Source organism: Glycine max, chromosome 4 (assembly GCF_000004515.6).
Source record: "Glycine max cultivar Williams 82 chromosome 4, Glycine_max_v4.0, whole genome shotgun sequence".
NCBI classification, from domain to species: domain Eukaryota; kingdom Viridiplantae; phylum Streptophyta; class Magnoliopsida; order Fabales; family Fabaceae; genus Glycine; species Glycine max.
Window position 1 is genome coordinate 21,835,688 of NC_016091.4, and position 19,264 is coordinate 21,854,951.

Sequence of the window (19,264 nt, forward strand, 5' to 3'; positions counted from 1 at the left end):
GATCAAAAAACCTCTAGCTTTGGCACTTGTCATCACACTAATTTTCAATTGAAATTTTGGAACTAAGATTGTTATAACATAGGCACCAATTATAGAATAAATTTTGAGCCAAAACAACAAGCACACTTCCCTTTCATTTTTTTTTTCCTGGATACTGATTTTCCTGCCAACTTGTGTGATTTTTCGTATTTTTTCCTTTTATCCAAATCACTTTTTTCTTTTTTTATAACTTTTTTCCAGATGTCTAGAAAATTCAGTAAAAATTTCAGCTCAAAATTCGAATTAACCAATTCTCATTAATTTTTACAAGTTTGTATGTCAAAGCTGCCAGCACCAGCGATTTTGTTTTTTAAGCTTGGTATATTGATTGCCTTGGGCTTACTTTCAACCTTCCTATGTATGTTGAACTCACTAGGATTGTTTACCACAGTTTTAGGAGTTCAATATTCACTTAGGATCAACATTTCAGCCAGCAATTCAATCAGCAAAACTCAAATTCACAATAGACACAATCATAAGGAAACCTAAAAGTTCAAGAAAAGGTTCACAATCAAAGACTCTCTAAGAATTTTGCATGAACATGTTAAGGACTAATTAACATGAAAGATTTGACTCAAATCAAATAATAGGCTAAAAGAATTTCATACACTCATGAGCAAATGAGTTAGACAAAGAAACAAGAAAATAAAATTCAGCACAACATAAGAAATCTCATTTGACAAGTTTCATGACTAGACATGACTTCTATGACAAAACTACAATAGGTGAACAAGTCACTCTAGATTTTTGAGGTTTTCTTCTACTTTAATATTTTTGTAAGAATTTTATGGTTTAGGTTTCAGCCACAAAAAATAACAAGACAAAACTCAAAGGAACCTAAACTCAACACAATTCATGGTTCAAGAACAAGAACAAGAACAAGAAATTTGAACCATAGAAAATAAAATCTAGCTTCTATAGCAAGTTTAATAGGTGAAAACTCTAAAGAATCATGTTAACAACATTTAGAACAAGACATTTGAGGAGATACATGGAGAAAAAATGAAGAAAAAATAATGGAAGAGAAGGTAAAGCAAAAAATTAATGGAGGTTTAAGGAGCACCTACTTGAAGCTCTTGTGCTCTGATTACCACTTGATGGAAGCTTGCTTTGGGGGCTTCTATGGAGGCTGGATCTTTGAGCTTCAATGAGGTCCTTTAATGGTGATTTTCCACCATGGAGATCAGCAGAAGACAAAGGAGAAGAGGTGAGAGGAGGCGCCATCCACTAGGGAATAAGCCATGGAAGAAGGAGCTTCACCACCAAGATGAGCCTTGGATAAGAAGCTTGGAAGGATGCTTCAATGGAGGAAAAGAAAGAGGGAGAGAAAGAGAGATGGGGGGAGCACGAAATTGAAGGAAAAAAAGAGGGAGAGAAGTGGAACTTTGAAGTATGTCTCACAAGACTCTCATTCATCAAAGTTACAACAAGTGTTACACATGCTTCTATTTATAGACTAGGTAGCTTCCTTGAGAAGCTTTCTTAAGAAAACTTCCTTGAGAAGCTTCTTTGAGAAAACTTCCTTGAGAAGCTAGAGCTTAGCTACACACACCCTTCTAAAAACTAAGCTCACCTCCTTGAGAAGCTTCCTTGAGAAGCTAGAGCTTAGCTACACACACCCATCTAAAAACTAAGCTCACCTCCTTGACAAAATACATGAAAATACAAAAAAAAGTCCCTACTACAAAGACTACTCAAAATGCCCTAAAATACAAGGCTAAAACCCTATACTACTAGAATGGCCAAAATACAAGGCCCAAAAGAAGGAAAAACCTATTCTAATATTTACAAAGAAGAGTGGATCCAACCTTGACCCATGGGCTCAAAAATCTACGCTAAGGCTCATGAGAACCCTAGGGCCTTCCCTTGGATCTCTGGCCCAATCTACTTGGAGTCTTCTATCCAATGCCCTTACGGGATAGGATTGCATCACAAACCAAAATCGGATATCTTTGGATTCATATCATTAATCAGAAGAATGTTACTAGCTTTGAGATCACTGTGCATGATTCTTAATCTAGAGTCTTGAAGAAGATAGAGTAGCCCTTGAGCAATACCATCAATAATTTGAAGGCCCTTCATGAAATCTAGTTGTTTACTTTGAGTTGAATCTAGGAATTTTCAATTTTAAGTCAGTGTAACCACTACATAATTGCATAAGCAAAATGAAGAGTCATAAATTGCAAAGTGTGAAATTTTAAACCAAAAATGAAGTAATCCAAGCTTTTTTTGTGCATGTATTCATAGATCAAGAGCCTTTCTTTTTGGTGAATAGAACAACCAAGAAGTTTACAAGATTGCAATGCTGAAGTTTTACCATTAACATCACTTCATTTTTGAACTGTTCTGCTCCTTGTTCAAGTGATTTTGCAAGCCTCATGACTGCAATCTCTTGTGATGCAATCCTCCCAAGAAGCTGACCTATCACCAGAGCCATGACTAGGAGACTCCAAGAAGATTGGGCCAAAGATGCATGAGAAGGCCCTAGGGTTCTCATAAGCCTTAGGGTAGATTTTGGGCCCATGAGCTAAATATGAGTTCACTTATCTTTGTACATATTAGATTATGGTTTCATTATTTTTAGGCCTTGTATGTAGGGCTCCATAGTGTAGGGAGGGTACCCTAGTAATGTAGGATTTTTTAGCCCTTCTATTGTAGTGTACCTAGAATAGTTTTAGTATTAGGGGTAGTTTTGTAATTTCACATGTATTAAGTGCACTATTTGATATGTGTGTTGGGAGAGAACTTTAATTGAATTGGGAGAAGCCCAATCCAATTAAATTTTGGACCAGCCTAAGGGGGAGGTGAGCATTTGCTTGCTACACCCCATTACCTCATCATATAGTCACACTTTATGCATGTACTTCATGCTTTACATGCCTCATGACACCTAAGCACACTTAGTGAAGAATCTTGGAATTGATCTTGGATTAGTGGGCTCAACCATAGCTAAAATTCACTAATCATAATTAGTGAAATTTTGGCTTCAAATTTGGCTCCACAAATTCAAATTCAAGTGAAATTTGAATAGAAATTCAAATTTCCCTCCAATTTTGTGTGACACTTAGGCTATAAATAGAGGATTTGTATTTGCATTTTTTTTTCAAATTTGATCATTTGAGAAATTACACTCCAAAGTTCAGACCTCATTTGAGGCATAAATTTTGTGCCCCCCTCTCTCTCTCTCCCTCCCTCTGCTCATCTTCTCTTACCTTCAAGCTCTTGTCCATGGCTTCCTATCATGGTGAGCTTACTCTTGACTCATCTTCTCCCTCCACTCATCTTCTCCTTGAAGTGGTGTCTCCAATCACCTTTCCTCCTTCTCCATTCCGCTGAAATTGATCTTCAAGAAGCAAAGGACTCCATTGATGAAGAAGATCCAAGGCTTACAAGTTCTACATGGAGTTACATCATATTGCCAAACTTGCAATGCACCTTGGCAATAATTTCAAAATATTTGAAACTTGGGTTAAAAAAATCAAGAACTACTCTATTAAACAAGGTTTATTTGATAGAAAAGTTAACTACCCTATATACTTTTCCAAAGCCACCTACTCCTAACTTGTTATTGTCTAAAAAGTGATTTGTGGCATTAGAGATGGTTGAAAAATCAAATATTGTAGATAACTCCACGTCATCCCCCTCCCTAGTACTTCAAATGAAATATTTTTAGCATCCTTGAAATAATCGTAGGAGATACCAACTTAATATAATTCAAAATTTAATAGTAATCTAGGTAAAGGAAAATAGGAAGAACATGAATGAGACTTCTCTTTATTCTAATAGTTAAACTGCATTCTAATATTATAGTATATCATAAAGAGTCAAATTTTACTGTACATAAACTCACCTCTCATCGTGAGCTTCTTCCTCTTCATATATGTGAATGTGGCCAATCCAAGTATCATGGTGAATGCAACAATGCCCATTAGTATCCCTGCAAGCTTCTTGTTATCAAAGCTCTTGTTATTCCCTCTATGATCTGAGACATAATAAAGCATTCTATGCCAACAAACAAGCCACATGAAGATTGCACTTTAGGAGAAAAGGAAAACAAAAAATCTTAGATTAGCTTCAATTTAAAAGCTGACTAACAAAATGTTTCATTATATTATTATGGTTACCACAAAACTTGCCTTTTCTTTTCTTGCTTTGCTTTCTACAAGTAAAGGAAATTATTTCAAAAATTGTACACCCCAAGCTGCCTTTGAGGTTCCATCATAGAATCTTGATTTTAATTTTACAAAATCAACTAGTTTATCTATTTCTGTTTGCTATGTTTGAAGTAACTAAAATGCAAATGATATAGGAAATGAAAATACCTAACTCTGAAGCTGCTAGTCATATGTAAATATCTTGTCCTTGGTCTGTGTGTTTTGTCAAGTCCATGATGTTATCAAACCAAAGCAAGCACCCTCTTCCATCTTCATCTATATTTGCATATGATGTGCAAGAATAGTTTTCCAAACACAATTGCTCACATTTCTTAAGGCTCAAGCTCCTCTTATACCAATAAAGAGAAATGTCTGGTAACTTCATTCCCATGTACTTCTCAAACCCATATCCACCATCACAACTTAGGCGTATTTTGTTAGATTGTTTTAATCTAATATTGGCTCATGTAATTATAGAATGACTTTAATGAAAAGATGGTTGTTAGACTTAAATGTATTAAAGTCATTGGGAGTTATTTTAGTTTTTAGAATTAGTTTCCTCTCTTCTCATTTCATTAAGGGTAATTTTGGCATTAAAGAAAAAAAACTTGAAAAGGGATTTATAGAAGAAGTGATTAGGAAGTTTTGTTTTAAAAAGGGATAATTTTTCTCCCCTTCCATCAGGTTTTCATTTTTTACTTGGGTTTCTACACCATCCTAGAGACCATGGAAAGGAAGTTAGAGAAGGAAGAAATATCAACCAGGAAATTCTAAAGTGCTTTAGGGATCTAGATATGTTCTTTAAATCTCTTAAAGAAATTACAGAGTATTGTAGTAGTGAGAAATATGTTATCCAAGATCCTCTAGTGTAATTTCTTGTATAATGAATTTTTAGAAATTACACATGAAAGTATAATTTTGCTAACAATTGGTATCACAACACGGTTAGGGATAATATATTTTCCATTAAAGATCCTTTACTCTGTTTTATTTTCCTCTTCTAAAATGAAAAGTGCAGTAGACGTAAAGGAAAATATCTTGCATTGCACATAAAGGAAAAGTAACGTCTTAGTTTGATCGACAATGCAATATCCCATTCTTTGCATATGTTATGCATAATATATGTCAATTTGGAGATTGCATGACATGTTATTACTTATTGAATGATATACATGTTGTATTGGTAATTGAAACCTTAAAGTCATTGCATGTGTATTATATGCTTTTATCAAAATGGAAGATTATTTTGATTATAATTCTTTTGTTTTGTATATGAGAGAAATTTATGTACATGGATTTTGCACCAGTAATCGGTGTTGCATTTGAAAGGAAATTGCAAAATTATTTTTGCAGAAATGAATATTTTTTAAATTATAAATTAAAGTGAGATTTGTTAATCACCAAAGTGGTCAAATTTATTAGGTTTATAATTTCATTTTACTTGATTATTTGAGATAACGATGTTGTGAAATTATCATGTTTGGGTTTATTAAGATTATTAATTATAAGGCATACATGAGTTACCCAAAGGTGAACCATTGCTTATAAGTAATGATATTAAAGATTTATTTTCATGCTTGTTGAGTATGTATGTGTCTCCAAAGGTAGCATGCATGTCTAGAATAGTATGGTCTATTTCCCATTAAAGTGTATTTGGTTGGCATCATTATTGATATGGAAATGTGTTTATTTATCACCCAAAGGTGAAATTAGATACATGATTAAAGTTTATATAGTTTGAATCCATTAAGTTTACTCAAAGCTTTAAGTGTGAGTTTATTTAAATATATGCAACTATTCCTAACTTGTCTGCTTTGGCTAACTTAATGATCAAGTTCAATGGGCTCAACTATGCTGAATGGTCTGAAATGATCTAGTTTCAACTAGGTGTAATAGACTTGGACCTAGCATTGAAAATGGATAAAGACCCACCAATTATTACAGAGACCAATACTGATGTTGACAAGTCTCTTAAAGAGGCTTGGGAGTGGTCTAACAGATTGGTATTGAACATGATGAGATTAATTATGGCTACAAATGTGAAGCCATATATGCCTAAAATAGATAATGCAAGGGAATTCATGAAATTGGTCAAGGATTACTCACTATCTGATATTACTGACAAATCAATTGTGGGGAATTTATCAAGTGAGCTGACAAACTAAAGGTTTGATTGGTCTCAACCAATTCATGATCATGTGACAAAAATGGCTAATCTGGCAGCAAAGATACCATGGAGATGGAAGGGAGTGAGTCCTTTCTAGTACAGTTTATTTGGAACTATCTTCCTACTAAATTTAGCCAATTTCAAGTGAACTATAACACTCTTAAGGAAAAATGGAATTTTCAAGAAATTAAGGTCATGTTAATTCAGGAGGAAGGGGGATTAAAGAAAATGAAGGACAACTCAATTAGTCTCACAACTCATGATGGAGCTAGTACTAGCAAGAGCAAGTCGAGTAGAAAAGGCAAAGGAAAATTCAACTTAAAGGTTAAAGATGGAGGAGTCTGTAAGGAAAAGAAGTGCTACTTTTGTAAAGAGAGGGTATATTTTGAGGTGCCTAATAATACCTGGTGGCTTGATTCTGGAGCAACTACTCATATGTCACATATTATGTAGGGATTCCTTTCGATCCAAACCATAAAAGGAACTAAAAAGTTTCTCTACATAGGAAACAGGATGAAGGCAAGAATAGAGGGCATTGGGACTTATAGATTAATCTTGGACACTGGTTGTCATGTAGATTTGAAAGGATGTCTCTATGTACCTAGATGGGCCAGGAATTTGGTTTATGTTGCAAGGTTGGATGCTTTAGGTTTTAATTTCAAGATTGGAAACAATGAATTTTCATTATTTAAAGATATGTACTGTTATGGATTTGGTACTTTAATAGATTGTTTGTATTGTTTCAATATTGATGAAAAGTTTAAAGAATCCTTGTTGAATGTTGAATGTGATGTTAGTAGCAAGCGTAATATGCATAATGATAGCTCTACTTATTTGTGGCATCAAACATTAGGTCATATTCCCAAAGAAATGATAATGAAAATGAAATTTTACCTCAATTAGATTTTAGTGATTGGGATATATTTTTAGATTGTATTTAAGGAAAACAAACTAAACAAATATCAAAGAATTTTGCTACAAGAAGTAATGAACTTTTAGAATTGATACACACTGATAAGTGTGGACCTTTTGATGTTCCATCTTAAGGCAGTGAAAAGTATTTCATCACCTTTATTGATGACTTTTCATGTTATTGTTATATATATCTTCTACATAAAAAGTCTCAATCAATGGATGTCTTGAAGGTATTCATTGATGAGGTGGAAAGGCAATTAGATATAAAAGTGAAAGTTGTAAGGTCTGATAGAGGTGGTGAATTTTATGGCAAATTTAATGAAAGTGGATAATTTCCAAGTCCATTTGCAAAGTTTCTTGAATGTATAGGCATATGTGCATAGTATACTATGCCTGGCACACCACAACAGAATGGTGTGGCTGAAAGGAGGAATCGTACTCTAATGGATATGGTTAGGTCTATGCTGAGTTATAGTACTCTACCTTTATCTTTGTGGATGCATGCATTAAAGACCACTTGTTTATCTACATAACAGGGTTCCTAGTAAGGCAGTTCCTAAGACCCCTTATGAATTATCGACAGGAAGGAAACCCAGTTTGAGGCATCTCCATGTTTGGGGATGCATGCATTATACTTCAAATGTGTATTTCTATCATATTGTAACAATCAATGTTGTGGTACTTCTCATCATTCTGTTAGCACTCAACAATTTATCACATTTAAAGAGATTGGTCACTGGTTGATCAAATGACGACCAACCCCCAAAAACATTTCCAAGTATCCAGTCTTGTCAAAATTTTATACCACATACAAGTTTCAATTCACTTGTTTCTTAGTAGCATTTTTTAATTTGTTAGTCTTGTTGCATTTCAATTCTTACATAACTATGATTCTTTCCTCGGGAGATATATTAAATTCATTTACATATATTGTATGGATTCCGTTAATAAGATTTTTTAGGATGCTTTGCTTTGGCCAATCATTTGTTTTCACAAGAAAAACTTTAATTACATGTTGTATAAAAAATATCAATGATCATATGCAATAAGTCTAGTAGGTAAAAAGTATCTCTATAGTGCATACGAGTTCCAAAGTTGTTAATGGAAGAATTTAAAACTAGATCCTAGTTTTATTTACTTCTGAAAATTGGACAGTCATTGTGGCACTATATCTAAAATATAATTTCTGCCCATAGTTGCCTATTTAGAAAAATAAATGTATGCTTTCATAATTCTAACATAGTACATTGATAACTGGAATCATTCAGGTTGTTCCTCCTCAGTTTCTTCATGCACTTCTTGTCTATCTTGGTGATGTCGTTAGTTATGAGAGTACTTCAACAGGTTTGAAATCACCTTTGGCACCACAACCATCTTGATGTTGTCCTAGAATTGATACTCCCTCTGAAGGGCTTGTAAGATGGAAGTTGCGGTTGGAATATTTTGCATATGAAACACTACAAGATTTAAGAATAGCCAAATTATTCGAGATAATTGTTGATTATCCTTAGAGGTACTTTGTTTTTAATTCTCTATTTTTCTTATGAGTTTTCTATTAGAAAATTAATTACCCTCTTTTATGTCTTAGCAAATTGAAGGGGTAGATTAGCACCCTTGACTAAAACATGTTCACTAGTTATAGCTTCCAGCCATAGCAAAGAGAATGGCAATTATTGTAGGCTTTAACATGTTCTTTTGGACAATGAAGCTTGAATTTGAATTATCACCTCTTTCTTGTTACAGTTGCATGCTTTAACCTTGGTTTTCAATAAATTTCAAACACCAACATTAAGCATTAGTGCCATTTGACATGTCATAACAAATTAATTATTTTCTGGATTGTGGCTCGTTTGTTCATGTGACATCTTCTGATAATGTATTTTCCTTTCTCTCTACCAATATTGGAAGCTCTCCGGCAATTGAAGACTTAAAATTGTGTCTTAAATACACTGACAACATTCAAAGCTGGTGGAATCATTTATTTCAGCACTGTGTTATCGCTTGCTTACTGCAGGCGCGTCAACCAATGATATATTACACCAATATGTTTCAACTATTAAAGCACTTAGGACAATGGACCCTGCAAGTGTTTTCCTTGAGGCAGTTGGTGAACCTATAAGGGATTATCTAAGAGGAAGGAGAGATACCATAAAGTCCATAGTAACCATGATGACAGATGGGACTGGTGCACATTCAAGTTCATATGGAAATCCTTGAGATAGCCTTCTTGAAGAGTTGAACAGAGATGAAGAGATTCAAGAGAATTCTGATGTTGATGATGATTTTAACACTGATGATAGGCAAGCAAGGGTCAATGCCATGCGGTATAGTTTTATTCTGGATGATCAACTGTTTTTAATTGTTCTTTATGGTTTGGTCTACCAGACATACTATAAACTGATGTTTCTTTTAATTGGGCTTTTCCAAGTAGATGGCAAACTGACCCTATGGAAGCAGATCCATTAAAGGGAAGCAAAAACCAAAGGAAGGTTGACATACTTGGGATGATTGTTAGCATAATTGGTTCAAAAGATCAATTAGTCATGGAGGCTTTATAATTGCAAGAGGGAAATATTTAATAAAGGGGGAAAAGATAAGAAATGAAATTGAGGGAAGGAATGGCTCTCATTGTTTGCTTCTCATCCTTCTAGCCTTTTCCTTCTATAAGGAATTATATTCTGTTGAAATTTATGTGTCTTCTCCTTCTTCTCTCTTCTTCTTTTATAGGTGCAGATTAGCGGGATTCTGAATTAGTCTGATTTCCTTAATTAGTCCTTCTTTCCTCAATTAGTCTCATTTCCTTAATTAGCCCTTCTTTCCTCAATTATTCTGCTTTCCTCAATTAGTCTTATTTCCTTAATTAGTCCTTATTTTCTCAATTAGTCTTTTTTCCTTAATTAGTCCTTCTTTCCTCAGCTAGCTTGCTTTCCTTAATTAGCTCTAATTTCCTTAATTATTCCTGCTTTTCTGGACTTTATTTTACTCACTAAGCTTCATAAATCCATCACTTTTAATATTCTCTACACAAAAACTTAAATGATGTTAATTTAACAATTATTTGCTCAAAAAATAAAAAATTAGAAGAGAAAAATTACAAATTCCTCTATAATTTAACCCCCAAAATATACTCATAATTAGTAGTTATCAGCTTCCAAATAGTGGTATCTTAAGTTTAATGATACTATTACGTCGTATGGTTTCCTAGAGAACACCGTTGATCGGTGTATCTACATGAAGGTTAGTGGGAGCAAATTTGTAATTTTAGTCTTATATATTGATGATATTTTGCTTCCTGCTAATAATGTTGCTATGTTACATAATATAAAGAAGTATCTCTCTAATAACTTTAAAATGAAAGATATGGGTGAGGCATTTTATGTGATACGAATAGAAATATTCTGTAATAGATCACAAGGATTGTTGTGATTGTCTCAGAAAGGATATATCAATAAAGTTTTAGGGAGATTCAAAATGGAAAAATGCTTTGCAGGGATTGTTACAATACAAAAAGGGGACAAGTTTAGTCAAATGCAATGTCCCAGAATGACTGGGAATGAAAGGAAATAGAGCATATCCCTTATGCATCAGTGGTTGGGAGCTTGAGGTATGCTTAGACGTGTACACGACCGGATATTAGCTTTCCTGTAAGAGTGTTGGGTCGATATCAAAGCAATCCTAGAATAGATCATTGAAAAGTTGCAAAGAAAGTTCTTAGGTACTTACAAGGCACAAAGGATTACATGCTCACATATAGGAGGCCAGATCACATTGAAGTGATTGGCGACTCGGATTTAGTCTATGTTGGATGTGTGGACTCAAGGAAGTCTACATTTTGGTACATCTTCCTTTTGGCTGAAGGAGCGATGTCATGGAAAAGTGCAAAACAATCCATGATTGCCACTTCTACCATGGAGGTTGAGTTTGTGGCATGCTTTGAGGCCACAATTCAAGCATTATGGTTGCGGAATTTTACTTCAAGGTTTAGTATTGTCGATAGTATATATAGCCAGACCGCTGAGGATTTATTGTGATAACTCAACAGTTACCTTCTTCTCTAAGAATAACAAATACTCTAAAAGAGCAAAACATATGAATTTAAAGTATTTGTTAGTTAAAGAGTGTAGAAGCATAAAGTGTTAAGCATATTAGTACAAACTTAATGATAGTAGATTTGTTAACTAAAGGTTTACCACCCAAGACATTTATTGGCCATGTTGAAAGGATGGGTGTTGTGGATAAGTCCTTGTTAACGATGTAGTGTCATGTATATATATACATTTTAGTTGTGATGCTTGTACTATATGACACTTGTGAATTCAATTATAGTTGTTTCTATTTATTTTGTCATTCACATTATATGGTATACATTATTGTTTTTGTGAGATGACATTATTGTGTCATAGAAAGGACTATAAAGACACATACTACAGTATTAATTAAAGTTAAGTTGAATTGGATGATTCGTAATACATGGAAGGAACCAAGTTCTTTGGATAACTTGCAATCACCATTATTCAATCATTTTAATTAAATTAAGGATGGTGACTTGTAATTTCAATGTATGGTGCGCACTTAAAGTTTAATGTTGAATCTTTAAGTCATGACAAGAGTCAAAGTGGGAGAATGTTAGATTATTTTAATCTCATATTGGATCATGTAATTATAGAATGACTTTAATGAAAAAATGCATAATGTGATGATGGTTAGACTTAAATGTATTAAAGTCATTAGGGGTTATTTTAGTTTTATTAAAATTAATTCTCTCTCTTCTCACTTTATTAAGGGTAATTTTGGCATTAAAGAAAACAAATTTAAAAAGGGAGTTACGGAAGATTCTAAGGAAATGATTTCCTTCTCGGTAGCCACTAAAGATCATCTGGAGATTCTAAGTCTAACCATTCTTTCCCACGAAACTCCATTAAAATATAGTCATTCCATGACCCTGCTCTTCTGCTAAAAAAACTCACTCCCTTTGTAGTAACCAGTCGAGGAAAGCCATGAGCATCTATGTGATATGAAAACTCACCAGAACCAGGATCTTCCGTATTTTTCCAAGAAATGAGAGACATATAAGGACGAGTAACCAAGTTTGTCCTCAAGTTTCATCCCTGCAAGAAAAGTGTCACCAGGGTAATCAAAACTTTCCCACAAAAAATTCTCTGTGCTGTCTCAATCTTTCACAACAAGATTTCCTGAGTCTAAAAGCTGCATGATTGGTTTCTCAGCAATTCTTGATGAGTTGGAGAACCACACGATACCCTTTGAGCCATCAAGAATAACAGGATTTCCTTGATGAGTTAGTGTGAGAAATGCTGTTGAGTTTTTCACAGGGGCATCTCTGTTGGCAACCCACACAATAGTCCTTGGTGATATGTTCTTGTACCATATACCAAAGTATTGGCCTTGTGAGTTTCCAAAGTTGAAGAATCCTGCTTCAAATGTTCCAGCTGCAGAAACCAGGGACTTGGTTCCTTGGATTGACTTCTTTGGAGTAATAGTAATGGTGCCTTCTACAGATAACATGGAAATGAGGCAGAAGAAGAAACAGCGCACCATTATTAACATTTGTTATGGAAACACATTTGTGTTACAAGCCTCCATGTCCATTTAATTAAATTATTTGAAGAAGAGGGTGAGTTCAAAGTTTGACATGTTCTTGCTAAGTCGACTGACACTGAGGCTGCATTTTTAGACCGAAATCAATGCTTTCTTGTTTGTATTACAAGTGAAATAAAGAGAAAATAAATAGAATGGAAATAACTAACAAAATGAAAATAGAGAGAAAATAATTAGAAATGAAAGAAATTAAAAATTGAAATAGATGAGAAATGAATATAAATAGGAAGAGAAGAAGTGAATGAATTTCTCTAAGCTTATTTGGATGAGCGGAAAGAAATAGATAAATTATATATCTTTGGTTTAATTGTATTTTTTATCCAATTTTTTTATTTTTTGATGAATTTTTCTTCCAATAAATTAATTTGACATATTTTAATTCCAACATTTAAAAAAAACTTGTAAATTTTACCTCCTATCATTGAGCTAACTTAACATGTTAAAATAATTGTACTTTTTTATCTCTAACTTTTTACTTTTTTGACGAATTTTACTTTTAACTTTTATGCTAATGCAACATTAACCTGTCAAGTTAGTGAATTTTACAAGTTGCTTAAAAAGTTAAAAATAAAATATACGAAATTAATTTGTGTAGATTTAATTCTTAAAACTGTAACATACAATTTCCTGTATCTAAATATCAATCTTGGCAAGTATACACCAACATACTATAATATTTCACCTTAACATTTGTTAATTGTCACAATAAGTGATACACAATGAGAATTGTCGACGCTAGAATTTTAGAGTTATGCGGTCAGATTATATCAAATTCATTAAAGGAAAGTAAGTCTTGTTCTTTTTTGGTGTCTAAGTAAGTATTGTTTTGATATGTTTGCCCGTCACCTCTCTTGCACCAATAACATTAACACCTTGCTCAACAATTAATCTTGTGTCAAACATCAAGTTTTCTCATTAATATCACATAAACGCCTTTTTTTAAAACTAATTTGTGTTAATAAAAAAATGTCAAAGCAGGTATAACACTATTAGAAAAATTAGTTATTCATCAAGCAACACCAATGTCAACTTTAGCATAAACTTTTGGAAAGTTGTGTCACAATTAATTCTTTCAACTCTTGTCATCCCTATAATTTACCCTTTGTTTAGTTCCTGTAATTTTCTTTAAGAAAGGTTTTAAATATATTTTTTTTTCATTTAGTACTTATCGTGAAAAAATATTAACAATTATTGACGTGGTTAACAAATGTTGAGCAAAGAGTGTAACGTTTGCAAATGATGATGTCAACAAGTGTGATGTTAGCAAAAAAAATATTACCTTGTAAACATGTTTCCTTATTTAATTCTTTCAATTTTTTAATGTTTATTAAAATGTTGATTTCGTATGCACTTAACAAATAATATATTAGTTTTCCTCAAATTCGAGTCATGGTCATATATAATTGTATTAAATACTTAAAAAGAGTTTTATCATCCATAATAATATTATCTACTAACTTAACAAAATAATTTCCTAATTTTCCTTTGATATCCATCTAATTGTACTTACGTTGGCTATCAATATCAAAACTAGAGGTATAAGTAGTCCGTAGGATCAATCAAAAGTTCTTTTATATAAATTTTTACCTTTATCTGTATTATGGAACATTTTTTAATTAAAATATTTATATTTTTTTATATTATTACTTATGACAATATTTGTTGACTAAATATTTTTTTATGATAGTATTTTTTAGTAGGTGAAAGTTTAGCTGGGCCATGTGAACTCACTAGATAAGGACATGCCCTAAAATTCAAATAACACTTAAGTCTTCATGTATATAGTAAGATTTAAACCCACATTAGTATAGGATATAAGTTGATCCTTAGCAACCTTTTTCTTATGGAAATTGATCAAATAAAAAAATCATATGTAAATTTAAAATCACACTGGGGTTGGATAAAATAACTTGTATATAAATAAAATTAATATTTTTTTGGTAAAGAAATAAAATTAATATGTCAAACATTAACATTAATAACAATTGTAATTTATTCCAGTAAAAAAAACTATTGTTAATTATCACTTCATAGATCTCTGGGTAGAAATAGATCAGATTACTTTATAGATATTCAAGCTAAATTTATATGTAAGATTTGAATTTTAAATTATTTAACAGAGATCATCATCAAGGGAATTGAAATTTAGAAACTAAAAAGTGTGTTTGATTTTTATTTTTGTGGTATGGAATGATGTTTTTATTATCTTATCTTAATTATTTCTAAAATATTTATCTGCCATGTATCACTCTTAATTGATGAGTTGTTTCATTATAGATTGTTAATGTAGAATGTTAAACTGGCAAAAATAAAAAAAGAATAGTGAACAGAGATAGTCAACCTTGATACATCACCAAACTTGTACTATTTTCTCGTCAAATAAATTACAAATACCAAAATGGCACTTTGTGGCTCATCCAAAAGAAGGTAAAACACAAACATGTACGCCAAAATAATATAAATGAATGGAGATCAAAACAAAATCACTGCCACGGTATTGGTCAAAGAAAAAGGCTTGTTTCAAAAGTAACTTGATTGAGATTGCAAGAGCTCTAGCTCAGCTAATACTTTTGCAACTGTTGACTTCAATCTAGAATCACTTTTCTGGGCAAGATCAATAAGAATCACTTGAGCAGATTCTCAATATTTTACTCTATGTTCTGCAACCTAGAATATTCTCTCCAACATCCATATTGCCTTTTCTTGAACCTTTGCATCCTCAACTTGTACATTTTTTATAATAGCCTCCACACCTGACAACTTGGCAATGGAATTGACACCACCTTCCCAGATTTCATCTTGCAAAAGAGTTGAGAGGGCATGCAAAGCAGCTTCAACTACTTCTCTCTCAGTATCTTCCAATAATTGGATAAGGGGAGAAACAGCACCTGCCTTGACCAAACAAAATGTGCTGTTGACAAAGCAATATCCATCATGAACTTCACAATATGCATTCACCGAGGGCGGAACACATGGCCACCTTGATTTTCTAGACTTCCTAAGAGACAGAGAATTCTGCGATAGTTGAGCCAAAGAGATTGCAGCCCTTGATTTTGTGATTGGTGAACCACTTGAGAGCAGTTTTACAAGCAAAAGAATCACCCCTTGTTCGGCTGAAAGAAGTTGTAGTTTCTTGTCAGAGAAAATTGTGAAGCGAATAATAACACTTGCAATACTCTCGTTTAAGAAGTTATTTGTTGTGGATGAATCACTTCCTGTGCTAGAATACATAATGGATATTAAAATGGGCAGCAAATTTGCTCTCTTTGGTATATCTGTCACTTTTTTATTACTAGTAGGAAGATTACTCAATATGCCGACAGCCGCAGCCCTTTCACTCTCTAATGTTGATGTTGAGATTATATTGACAATGTTGAAAAGATGAGTTTCATTAAGATGTTCAGTCAATTCATCTGTTAGATCTTTCGAGAGACTGTACAGCAATTGCAAGACCTTACTCCTGACTTTGGTGGTGTTTTCCTTGAGAAAGGGCAAGAGCAACTGAAGTGCACCTTTTTCCTTCATTTTGCTTCTCACTTTGGATGCACCAGGATGGGAGGCTATGTTATTTAGAGCTTCTAATAGATGACCTTGAATTATAGGGCTAGAAAAATTCAAAAGTGAAAGCATCTGTTGAGCCACATCATCATTAACAAGGATGGATTCTGACTGAGCAATTCTTGCAAGAATAGCTGATGCAGGCTCGCGCAAAGTCATGAGCACAGATGTTACTGAGAAAAGAAGTTGTAGCAGAGTTCCTGCAATTCCAGATCTGATCAAGTGTTGCAAATTTTCTGTCATGCTAGACAGATTTTGTAGTGCATTTAGAGAGGATAACTTGGACTCGAGTTACCCAGTACTAAACATATTGGCAAGGGGCTCAATTGCCCCAGCTTCTCCAAGGGAAAGTTTGCTGTGATCAGTGAGCTCCAACCTAGAAAGTGCTTTTGCCATTAGGATCTTGTTCATGTCAGACCCTACAATAGCATGATTTCAGATTCAGGTGCATGGAATGTAGAATCATTTACTACAGTTCTGATCATTGTTGATTTAGAAGCCATACACAGAACAATTAATAAATCCAAATGAAAGTCATTGATCGTCCCCCTCCTAAATATTATTATACAAGGTTAAAACATATTTATAGCATGCGTGACGCACAATTTTAAAACTATACTTTACAGTAACTTAACTCCATACTTTATGAGGCAACAGATGGCAGGCACGTAACTGGAAATGACTGTATGTATAAGGACTAAATTTATTTTTTCTTCATATAATCATCAAATTGGAACAAAACATATGTTTAAACCATGCTAAAAAAATTGTTATTTATCATGCATGTAGCATTAGGATAGAAGAAAACACAAAATTTACATGTATGAACACAGAAACAGTACAATACCAGTTTTGGCAAATGTTAATTCAGTTGGGGAAACATAGCCAAGACTATCAAATTAAGATTAAACTGAATTTAAGGGTAATAGTATTGTCCTAAATAAACACTTTATGATTTTCATCTATGATATATAATGGACTCGATGATATATACTCCTAAATTACTTGTAATAACATGAATGGATTATCCACATAAATGATAGAGAAGGAAAGTGATGTACCAGATAAGGAAACCCTGTATTACCTTCTTTCAAATACTGTACCAGTGGCCTAAAATAGCCAGCTTCGGCCATATGAAGTGCATTTTGAGTATTACTAGACAATATATCCAATAACTTTGCCGCGTCATGTGAGGCATCAGGGTCATCCCCATTAAGTATAGCAACTAACATAACAATGCACCCTTGAATTCTTCCAATTCGCCGTCGAACTGCCTGAATGTCAGAGAGGTCTAGCAACAGCCCCACTGCTTCCTTCCTCTCTTCTGAATCTCTTGTCAGTGACTTCACCACTGCCGATAAAAATTCAATTTCTACCATCTTCTCCTGCAGTGAACTACTTAATTAAGCTAAAACAACCATAGGTGCAATGATTTTAGACCAACATTTACAAGATACGTCACCTTATGTTAAGGATTTTACCTTTTTCTCATCATTTCCTAAAGCAATACTTCTTAGCAATCGAATGATGGTCAACCTATTGTCAGCCTTACATGAACCTAGACGATTGAAAAGAATGGAAAGAGTTGCTTCCTCATCAATCAAGCCACCATCCAGTCTTTCACTCCTCATGAACTCCTTTAGTCTCAAAAGTGCAACCGCAAATTCTTCATCCTTACCATTCTTAAGTTGCAAAACAACATCATCGATAGAGACATTAACTATTTCCTCTTCTATTTCTCCAGTCAGTTTCATGGCACTTCCGGAAAATCTCACATTCATCAATTGTCTTTGCAATGTACCAATCTTTTCTCTGAAGTCCGTGGACACTTCTAGGCTGGCTACAAGCAGAAGGCCCAAGGATCGACCGATATCATGTGTTATGTCCACAATTTGCTTGATTGGTTGTCTCAAATTGGAGCTTTTAGTCTAAGCTTTCGCACGCCTCAGCTCATTCTCAAGAGATTCCAAGGATTTTCTTATAGGTGGCTTGTCCAAAACAGTGTTTTTTTCCCTCAAGTCATTGAAGATTGGTGGAAATTTCTCAACCAACATGGCAATCTCAGCAAAAATATGCACCTCAATTTCAGAGTTCTTAGCAAGAGAAGCAATCTCATCGGACAAAACTATCAGCTCTGACAACAATTTAGAAAATTTTCTCTCTTCTATGATTTCCATCTTGTCTAAGAAAATTTACAAAGATCCTCAATCAATTGGGAAATAGTAGATGTCGAGAGAAAAGTGCTCACAAGAAATTAATACACAAACAAAGAAAATCATACAAACAACATATACAGACAAGAATAACCAATCGTAGCAAATTAAAACAAAAGGGTGAATTGAACCTGCTGAGAAAACGCAAGGATGAGTGAAGGAAAAGGAAAATTGGTCTGTTTGACCTTAGAACCACAACCACATGTTGAAAATTGAGAACTTTCAGATGCCCAAATAAATTCCAAACCTTAATAGCAAAGAATAACGACACCAGTACCCCCCCCCCCTTCTTTTAGGTTGATTTTTTCTTATGTTTGGTTTGGAATATAGTAAGGAAAAGGTGTCTTGTGGGGTCAATGTCAGAGACGGCTGTGACCCATTAAATATAAATAAGGTGGTGAACATGGTTCCCTTGCTTTGATCGTCATGGTCACGTTGTGCTTCCAACCAAAGTGAAACTGTGAATGAATGAATGATGGAAAACGAAGTCAAAACCTGCAGCACAAGTTACCACTTGTTTCACTCTCTTTCTCTGTGTATTTTTGTACTATGAAAGTGCTTTTGTGGGCAAATTTCCCTGTTTGGGATTCTTTTACAAAGAA

At 33.7% G+C, this 19,264-nt stretch overlaps 2 pseudogenes; both read right to left on the minus strand.

Annotated features, from left to right (window-relative positions):
* LOC100814495 (G-type lectin S-receptor-like serine/threonine-protein kinase At4g27290) overlaps positions 1-12,840 on the minus strand; it is a 17,463-nt pseudogene extending 4,623 nt beyond the window's left edge.
* A 2,397-nt stretch (positions 12,841-15,237) lies between these two features.
* LOC102660182 (U-box domain-containing protein 44-like) lies at positions 15,238-19,126 on the minus strand (annotated as a pseudogene).
* Between the last annotated feature and the right edge of the window lie 138 nt (positions 19,127-19,264).